A 10,711-nucleotide genomic window follows, 5' to 3' on the forward strand; every position below is an offset into this window, starting at 1 on the left:
GAGGGGTTTTTGGTGGGCCAAGAAGGTGAGGAGCCAACTTGGGATCGGTCCGGACGAGGAAATATCATGTGATCCCATACTCACTAGTTTCATGCATATGACACTAATCTATATTTCTACCTTCATAGTGCAAAGTAACATAGGAGTAATGTTATAGATGGCTTCATTTATTAGCTTGTAGACTCATCTTGTCTTGGGAAATGCTATGTTACAGTAACATATTATGTTACCACTTCTCATTAACTACTTGCCACATAAGCAAAATTTTCTTGGAGTGCGCTAAGTTACTCCCACTATAACTAGCCATACAAAGTGTGGGCTATGTAGAGGGCATAGTAAGTAAGCTTCTCATCGTTCTGCGAGTTGACATGACACATTAAAGTAGTAGTTTTTTTCAAAATGTACATCAAAGTACCAGTGTAGTAGTCTCGAAAAAGGGCCGACCATGTCCATGGCTACCATCGCATCCCGTGCTCCGTCATTGAGTATGTGCATGATTCACGTGCCATTCAAGAAAAAAACTGCGTACATTCCATTGAATAAAAAAATTAAAAACAAACATGCCACCGCGTCATGGTCGAACTTTGATTCGTCCACGCATGGTTCCCGACCCTCCACTAAGTGAACAACTACCAAGCTCATCAAATTATCACGCGAGCTGCCTCTTCATCTAGAAATGAGCTCCACCGTGTACCCGCGCGCGTGTGTTAGGGAATGAGGCACAAAGTACGTGCGTCCGTGTGTGCAATTTTTCTCTTCTTGCACGTAGTCCTTTTTTTGTGGGTGATTTATGCACGTTCTCAGCCTACGTTGGTGACCATTGGTGAGTCTCACTTATCTCTACATCTCAACATGTACATCTACATCTGCATCTATGTCTACACTACATCTACATCTACATCTACCTCTACTATAGTACAACAAGTTTTAAACATGAGACTAGCCATTTTCTTGCATGACACGACTAGCCTGTATCGCTTCTTGCTCCTCGTCTCTCTCAAAGTGCATCCGGCAGGCGATTTTGCCATCGATTGAGGTCGGTTCGCTCACACTCGGTCCCACATGTTATAAATCTAAAAAGAATACTCTGACTAGCGGGCCATTGAAAGAAGTATATTTTTCACCCTCAAATGTAAGCTGATGGAAAAATAACCCCCCAAAGTCAATTTTGGTACGGTTTTTACCCTCAAATCTCTAAAACCGGGTATATCACTTCCTTGAGCGGTTTTAGTGTTCACATGTTAGAGTTTAGGCGGTTTTGATTGTTGACTAGGAATTGACTAATTATTTACACTAATGAAATGGCAACGACGCCGTCGGAAGCCACGAATGTCATCGGAGATCAACCCAAGGGACCTGACCTTTCCTAGGAGGAGAGGAGATCATGCGGGCGCCTTTCAAGCTCAAGGGGTCATCGGGCTACCTCGTCGGCTCATCGCCCACCTACCTCTAGTCCTCCCAGAGCCTCTATCATTGTCGCGCAACTCACGGTGGCGCTCATTTGCAGGTAGGTGCTGCTAGCTAGGAGACATAGTTGAGTTAATCGAGCCCTACTTGAAAATAAATTGTGTCCTTGGCCTAAGCTCCGCCACTACTAGAAGAAAACTCCTGCAGAGGAGGTCGATGAGAGGCAGCACCGTGCTACCTACATTGGTCGTTTGATTCATAGGATAGAATGCTATAAGATTTTTTCCCATGTAATCATGTGTTAATTGGCAATCTAGCATCCACCCAGCTTTTTTCACTTCCTTTGTTTTTCCTGTGTCAAACACTCTGGTTTTCTTTTAGGGGAACACTGTGTTAATGCTATGTGATTCAAGTGGACATTGCCACTCCAATCCTTTATTTTTCTTTATGAAGAGAGTACTTGCTGCTGCAAGAGCACTGTGTTAATGATGTGCCGCTGCAGGAGCCGCCTATATTAATTAACCATGCACTAAAAAGGTGGACCAGCTTTGGCTATACTAGTAGTCCTAGGTTAGTAGGTGACCTTGTCCTTGGCCCTTCTCCTCTTTCGAAAGTCGAACAATAATAATGCTACTATAGTAGCACTTCTGGCAATCTGACACCAAATGAACTGCTTCATGTCCACCGCTTGTAAGCAAAAGTTTCTCCTCGTGCTGCGAGCCACCACGCACGCGTCGGCGAGGGAGCTCGTCGTTCTGTGATTTGACAGGAAACATCGAAGTTATTTAGTAATCTCTTGAAAAGGGCCGACCATGTCTGTCGGATCATGGGTTCCGGAAAAACCCTTAAGGTTCGAACTCTAGGGTGCGTGCGAAGATCTCCCCCCTACCGATCCACGTCCTAGCCCGGCTAAGATATCACGAACTAACTCGACGAACTCACAACATGAAGGACACAAGATTTATACTGGTTCAGGCCACCGTTGTGGTGTAATACCCTACTCCAGTGTGGTGGTGGTGGATGTGATTGTGGGGATGAACTAGTTCTAGTCTAAGATGAGGTCGCCCCCGTTCTCCGATGAGATCTCCCCTAGCTATGGTGGTGGCTAGTTCTATTTATAGTGGCCTTGGTCCTCTTCCCAAATATTGAGCGGGAAGGGATCCCACAATGGCCAATTTGAAAGGGGACAACTAGTACAACTTATCCTGACAAAAGTGGTCTTCGCCTGCAAAAGGCTCTGGTGGTGACGCCGCCCTGGGCTCCATGGTGACCTCCATCTTGCCGTCCTGCTGGTCTTGGTCTCGTTGCACCGATATGGAAACCTTTGCTTGATGCCTCGGTACTCCACGCCTGCGCTTGCCCCCTTAGCACCAAAGAGGAAACAAGGATGCTGCGCGTGCTGGTGCCCGCCTGGTCTCGATCGTCATGGCTCACATCACGAGAACCTCGCGAGGTTTGCCATGCTTTGATCTCTTCGCCCCTCACGAGCCCGCCTAGCGAGGCCGCTCCTGAGGAGGTCTTACGTCGTCTGCCTCGCGAGGCTTGGCCCCTCGCGAAGGTCTTGAATGCCTTGTTGATGAAGATGGGCCGTTCAGGCCTGCTAGCAAAGCCACGCCGTGGGCCGCAGGTAGGAAAGTCTGGGGACCCCCGTTCTCAGAACGCCGATAGTAGCCCCCGGGCCCAAGTCACGCTCGGGCTTGGCTTCGAGGCGAAGCCAAAGGTCAAGCACGGAGCGCCGCGGGGCCCAACAGCCTGCGGCCTTGGTCTACGCGTGGCGGTTGACTGGACGTCGGTGTCTCCGCTTCCCCATGCTGCCTCGGCAACGGCCCGACTTAACAAGTCCCTGCGACATGCAAGGAAAATCATCATTACCTGTGATCGTGGGGGGTGCTGGTTGGCCTTATCCTGGTATAAATGGGAGGGGGCGGAGCCCCCGTCGCCCATCTTTCCTCTGCCTCTTCCGCTTATTCTCCTTCCTTGCTCCACTCCTACTTTGAATGGCGCCGTCGAGGAGGTTCACTGCCGCAGAGAAGGGGAAGGCCCCTCGCGAGGGCCCCGGCTCTCCGGTGCCCAAGTGTGGACGCGGCCGTCCACGCAAGCACTTCGCAACCCCCATGGCGGCCCCACCCAGCCGTGGTGGTGCCGCTTCGCGGGGCAGGGGTCGCTCCAGTTGTGGCGGTCCCGTTGATGAAGGGAGACGTGCCGTGGTCGCGCGGCCTCCCCTGCCGCCCTTCCACTCGGCAGAGATGCCGCCGGAGTTTGTCGTTTGGTCAGAAAACCCGGACGGCAACTGGCTTCAGCTCCCGTGCTTCTTCGCCGACGAGCTGCCGGCCTCAGGTCCAGGCGAGCTATGGCTACAGGCAGACGGCTGCTGCAGTAGGGCTTCATGGGTCGTGGTCGAGGTCTCTGCCGTGGGCAATATAGCTCTGGCCCGCGGTTGGCAGATGTTCGCCCATGCGCACGGTCTGGGCAGGCGGTGCACCCTCCACTTCAAGTACGATGGCGACGCGACCCTCTATGTGAGGGTGTTTGGGGAAGATGGTTGTCGCGCCGGGTGCTGCCCCGAGGTGAACGACGGCGAGGAGGTGCTCGGCCTTGGCGACGGCCGCGACGAGGATGAGGGAGAACCTGCCCTTGGTGCCGACCGTGTCTCGTCCGGCTATGGCAGCTCTTCTCCTAACGACAGCTCCAGCAGTGGCAGCTACGACCAGCCGCCACGTTGCCGAGCCCGCTTCGAAGACGGTGACGGGTCGTCTCGTTGACGCGCCTCCATGAAGCGCGAGGAGGGCTCCGGCTGAGCTCAGGAAGGCGTTCGGGCCTGCCCCCGTGGACCGCTGTAGCCGCCGCTTTTATTTTGTTCTTCTTTTCCTTCCTGCACCAGAAAGAAACCAGAATGGGCCCCGGAGGGGCGTGTGCCGAACTATGATCTTAATTGTTCTGTTATGTTTGTCGTTCCTGTGCTGTGTCGCGACATCGTTGTTTTCCGTAGGGATAACTTAGCTCGACTTGTTTTGAGTGGCCTCCTCCTCATGAGGCGCTTGCTTCCTGGTACCTGTCGAGGCCTCCTTGACCTAACATGCGCTTAGGAACTGCAAAAAATTCGTCAAGAGGTTTATCGTTCACTCGGGGCTTGGTCATAGGCACCGCTGGCCTTGACCCGGCGCTTCGCATCACGATACCCGTGGGGCACGGATTAGGAGAGGTGCGCCAGCTTGTGGGCTCGAACGAAGGTGCCTCACGAAAAGACAGAAGGAGGAAGCTCACAAAGGTACCTATTTAGCCCCCTCGCGAGGGACGCGAGGGAGAGTACAGGTCGACCAAAGAGGCGAAGGCAGAAAGCGATAAAACGGGACCAGCAAGAGACACTAGAAAGCAAATTTCAATTAAAAGAGGGGTGAGCCAACTTCGGAAAGCAAATGAAAAGCCGCGTCCGGCACCTAGTCTTGTCTTCGATGTCTTCTCACCAGCGCGGAGCTAAGTGCTGCCACTCGGCGTGGGAGGGAGCCCTCGAGGCCCAAGGGCGGCACTCCTGAGGCTCCGGGGCGTGTAAAGAGTGTCACGGGCGGCGATTCTTCACAGGCGCTGGGCCTTTCTTCACAGGCACCGGGCCTTCTTCATAGGCACTGCGCCTTTCTTCACAGGCACCAGTCCTTCTTCACAGGCACTGGGCCTTTCTTCATGGGTAGAACTTCGAAGGTGTTGGATGTTCCAGGCATTCTAGACGGGTACCCTGTCCTGCGTCTCCAGGCGCGCGGCGCCAGGCCTGGAGACGTTGACGGCCTTGGACGGGCCCTCCCACATGGGTGAGAGCTTATGCAGCCCCTCCCTGGAGAGCACCCGCCTCAGGACGAGGTCACCCACCTCAAGAGTCCTGGGGCGGATGCTGGACAGTGGTACCGCCGTAGCGCCTGCTGGTATCTTGCCGCCCGTAGTGCAGCCTCGCGGCGAAGTTCCTTTCCCAGAACGAGGTCCATCCCCCGCGTGGTGTCCTGCTGCATCTCATCAAACGTCAGGACCCGTGCAGAGTGATGCTTGACCTCGTGAGGGAGGACTGCTTCTGCTCCATGGACGAGAAAAAACTGGGTTTCGCTCGTTGGCTTGGTGGCGGTGGTGCGGATCGACCACAACATGGACTGGAGCTCGTCGTGCCAACCCGTGCCGCAGGCTTCGAGCATCTTCTTGAAGGTCCTGGTCTTGAGGCCCCTCAGGACCTCCGCGTTGGCGCATTCGGCCTGGTCATTGCTCCTGGGGTGTGCTACCGAGGCGTAGCAGATCTGCGTTCCAAGGTTAGCACAATATGACTTGAAGAGATTACTAGTGAACTACGAGCCGTTATCGGTGATGATGCTGTTGGGAACCCCAAAACGGCTCGCGATGCCCTTGATGAACTTGATCACAGAGCCAGCTGGGATGGCACGGACGGATTCAACCTCCATCCACTTAGTGAACTTGTCGATGGTGACGTAGAGGTATCGATAGCCCCCAGGCGCCCGAGGAAACGGGCCCAGAATATCCAGCCCCCGGACTGCGAACGACCATGAGAGTGGAATGGTCTGGAGGCCCTGAGCTTGCTGATGGATCTGCTTGGCGTGGAATTGGCAGGCCTCCCAGGACTTCACCAGCTCAGCTGTGTCGTTGAGCGTCGTAGGCCAGTAGAATCCACTTTGGAATGCCTTGCCAATGAGGGTTCACGACGACGAGTGGTGCCCCCAGTCCCTGCCGTGTATGGCGGCTATCAGCTCTTTCCCCTGTTCCCTGGAGATACAACGCAGTGAAACATCATTTGGTCGCTTCCTGTATAACTCACCGTCCCGGATGCAGTATGCTGTGGCCTGACAGGCCACGCGCTCCACGTCCTCCTCCTTCTCCGGCAACGTCCCTTGCATCAGGTATTCCTTGAATTCCTTGGTCCAGCACCCCTCCTGGGGCTCGAGCGCCAGGAGTAGGCGCGCTCCCGAGGTCGGGCCACAGGCCGGGGCTCCTGTGGCAGGCGGCTGCGGGAGTTCCTCCCGAGGCTGAGCTGTTCTTGAAAGCGGTGGCATTGCTCATGGCTTGAAGAGCCGCTCCTCGAAGTCTCTAGGCTCCTGGAGTTGTCGCTTGGATGCTCTTCTGGCAATGTCGTCAGCTTCCTTGTTGGTGCCACGGGGCACGTGCTGCAACTCTAGGCCCAGAAATTGCTTCTCCATCTTGCGCACCTCCGCGAGGTATGCTTCCATGTGCTCGTCCTTTGGCTCGTATACCTTGTTGGAGAAGTTGACGAGGAGCTGTGAGTCGCCCCTGATAGTGAGACGCTTCACCCCCAGCGTCACCGCAGCCTTCAGGCCGGCTATGAGGCCTTCGTATTCTGCAATGTTGTTGGAGACCTTCTCGCCCTGCTGGAAGCAGAGCTGCACGGCGTTGTTGAGCTTGTCTTGAGTGAGCGAGATGAGCATTGCTCCAGCCCCCGCGCCCTAGCGCGCAAAGGCACCATCGAAATACATGACCCAGCCGTCAGACGCCTCGCTTCCTGACAAGAGGGACCGGTCTTTGCCTACTTCAAGTGCTGGGGCGTCTGGTCATTCTACCACGAAATCAGCGAGCGAGGCTCCCTTGATGACCCTAGTAGTACTGAACTCCAACTGGAATGCTTGCAACTCGATGTTCCATTCAGCGACTCTTCCAGCAGAGTTGGGGCTCATGAGCACTCTCTCCAATGGGTAAGCTGAGATGACCTTGATGGGGTGGCCCTGGAAGTAGTGTCGCAGCTTTCGCGAGGCCACCAGGAGCGCGAGTAGGAGCTTCTGAGGCATGGGGTACCGTGCTCTTGCATCCCGCAACACCGTGCTGACGAAGTATATCGGGTGCTCAACGAGGGTAGGCGTGCTGATGAGGCTTGCGCCCTCCTAGAGTTGGGGTGCCTCCTGAGGCGAGGGAACCCCTAATGCTTGATCGCTAGTCGGGGCCTTCACGGGTTTGGGGGAGTTGTCCTGCTGAGCCTGATCCTCTGCCGCCGCTGCTGCGGCCCTTGTGGCACCCTTCTGGTCTTGCGTCGTCTCTGCTGGAGGCGTGGCACGGCGCGATGCGCCCTTGGCTTGGTGTTCTTCCCAAACCGCCACTTGAGCCGTGCTAGCTGAGTATGGGGTGGCGGCAAGATAGAGCACTAGGGGCCCGCGAGGTTGTGGCGCCACCATCGCTGGGGGCTGGTTAGGTATCTCTTGAGGTCTTGAAAAGCTTGGTCGGCCTCTGGGGTCCACTCGAACGGGCCCTTCTTTTTCATCAGCTTGAAAAAGGGTAGGGTGCGCTCTTCCAGCTTGGAGATGAAGCACCCCAATGCAGTCACCCGAACAGCCAACTTCTGCATTTCCTTGAGGGTCTACGGTGGCCTCTTGTCTTCATTGGCCTTGACCTTCTCTAGGTTGGCCTGGATCCCCCTGTGCGACACCAGGAAACCCAGCAGCTTACCGGAAGGGACTCCAAACACGCATTTCTCTGGGTTGAGCCGCAGGTCCACCTGGCGAAGGCTTTCAAAGGTATCCTCCAGGTCTTGGATCAAGGTCCCCACCTCCCGAGACTTCACCACGATGTCGTTGACATAGGCTTCAGCGTTTCTCCCGAGCTGCCGCCCTAAGGCAATGTGCACGAGCCGCTGGAAGGTTGCGGCCGTTTTGCGCAGCCCGAACAGCATGCAAGTGTAGCAGTACACCCCACACGGGGTCAGGAAGGCCGTCTTCTCCACATCTCCTACCGCCATCTTGATCTGGTGATATCCTGAGAACGCATCCAGGAAGCATAGCAAGTCGCACTTGACGGTGGAGTCGACGATTTGGTCCATGCGTGGGAGCGGGAACGGATCTTGGGGGCAGGCCTTGTTGAGGTTGGTGAAGTCGACGCACATCCGCTCCTTCCCGCTTTTCTTGGGGACGACGATGGGGTTTGCCAGCCACTCGGGGTACCGAACCTCGTGAATGACACCCGCGGCCTCCAACTTGCGGGTTTCTTTGATGATGAAAGCTTGCTTCTCCGTGGACTACCGCCTCACCTTCTGCTTCACGGGGTGTACGTTGGGGCACACCTTCAGGTGGTGCTCTATTACCTCTCTTGGGACCCCTACCAGCTGATCGGGCTCCCAAGCGAACACTCCCTTGTTTACACGCAAGAAATTCACTAGCGCCTCCTCCTGACCAGGCTCAAGGTTGGCGCCTATGGTAAAGGTTGCTCCTGAGGACCCGCCCTCCTCGACCGGAACTTGCTTGGTTTCTTCCTTGGTTGGTGCAGCTCCCTTGGCCTTGGAGGTATTCACGTCCGCGGGTCATGCTGTCGTGGAGGCCTTGATGGCAAGCTTGAGCGCCTCCAGGGCCTCCTTGGCGTCCCCCTTGATGGTGAGGACACCTTCGCTCCCCGGCATCTTCATGAGGTTGTAAGCAGGATGGGTTGCTGCCATGAACTAGGCCAGAGCTGGGTACCCGAGGATGGCGTTGTACGAGAGGCCAATGCAGGCGATGTCGAAGTCGATGAGCTCAGTGCGGTAGTTGTCGCGCTTGCCGAAGGTCACTGGGAGGTAGATCTGCCCCAGGGAGCGGGCGGAGCCTCCGCCAACCCCCGAGAAGGGCTTGCTGGGGCGGAGCCACACGAACGGTACGTCAAGGAGGCTGAAGGCTTCGATGGAGAGCACATTGAGGCTGGCGCCGCCATCGACGAGCATCTTGGTGATGGATACATGGCAGATGGCGGGGGCACACAGCATCGGGAGCGCACCCGAGCCGATGGTGGAGGCGGGATGATCCTCTGAATCGAAGGTGAGGTCGACCTCAGGCGCGGCCCAGCCAGGCGGATCCGCCGGGCCCTTGGAAGCGGCGCCGATCTGGCGAAAGTACGGCTTGACATGCCGATCTAAGGGTGGTGCTTGTGAACCGCCGAGAAGACTGCCGGTTCCCCGAAGCGAGTGATGAAGAGGTTGCGCAGCGCCTCCCAGGTGGCGAGAGAAGACTCTGGAAAATGGAGGAGCCAGGCGCGCGGCGCGCCTACAAGGGCCATTGGGAACCAGTTGGCCATGATTTTGCCGTCGCCCCCGGCTTCCAGAACGGCCTCCTCAAACGCCAGCAGGAAAGCCGACGGGTCTGCCGCGCCGTCGTAGCGCGGCGGCATCTCCGGCTTGAACTTGGGTGGCCACTGCACCTGCCGCAAGGCGGGGGCAAGGGCTCGGAGCCCCTGAGCGCCGCTATAGGCACTGGCAGATCTAGCTAGAGGGGCGCCCACCATGGGGGCGTGGGCGTGGAGATGGTGGAGTGCGAATCGACAGAAGAAAGACTCTGGCGCACCCCTATGATACGTCTCCAATGTATCTATAATTTTTTATTGTTCCATGCTATATTATATTCTGTTTTGGACATTATTGGGCTTTATTATACACTTTTATATCATTTTGGGACTAACCTATTAACCGGAGGCCCAACCCAGAATTGCTGTTTTTTGCCTATTTCAGAGTTTCGCAGAAAAAGAATATCAAACAGAGTCCAAACGGAATGAAACCTTCGGGAACGTGATTTTTGGAACGAACGTGATCCAGAGGACTTGGACCCTATGTCAAGACATCAACCAGGAGGCCACGAGGTAGGGGGCGCGTCTACCCCCCTGGGCGCACCCTCCACACTCGTGGGCCCCCTGTTGCTCCACCGACGTACTCCTTCCTCCTATATATACCTACGTACCCCCAAACTACCAGATATGGAGCCAAAAACCTAATTCCACCGCCGCAACCTTCTGTACCCGTGAGATCCCATCTTGGGGCCTGTTCCGGAGCTCCGCCAGAGGGGGCATCGATCACGGAGGGCTTCTACATCAACACCATAGCCTCTCCGATGATGTGTGAGTAGTTTACCTTAGACCTTCGGGCCCATAGTTATTAGCTAGATGGCTTCTTCTTTCTTTTTGGATCTCAATACAATGTTCTCCCCCTCTCTTGTGGAGATCTATTCGATGTAATCTTCTTTTGCGGTGTGTTTGTTGAGACCGATGAATTGTGGGTTTATGATCAAGTTTATCTATGAACAATATTTGAATATTCTCTGAATTCTTTTATGTATGATTGGTTAACTTTGCAAGTCTCTTCGAATTATCAGTTTGGTTTGGCCTACTAGATTGATCTTTCTTGCAATGGGAGAAGTGCTTAGCTTTGGGTTCAATCTTGCGGTGTCCTTTCCCAGTGACAGTAGGGGCAGCAAGGCACGTATTGTATTGTTGCCATCAAGGATAACAAGATGGGGTTTATATCATATTGCATGAGTTTATCCCTCTACATCATGTCATCTTGCTTAAAGCGTTACTC

The sequence above is a fragment of the Triticum urartu genome, chromosome 6 (genome assembly GCF_003073215.2).
Source record: "Triticum urartu cultivar G1812 chromosome 6, Tu2.1, whole genome shotgun sequence".
Taxonomy (NCBI): Eukaryota; Viridiplantae; Streptophyta; class Magnoliopsida; order Poales; family Poaceae; genus Triticum; species Triticum urartu.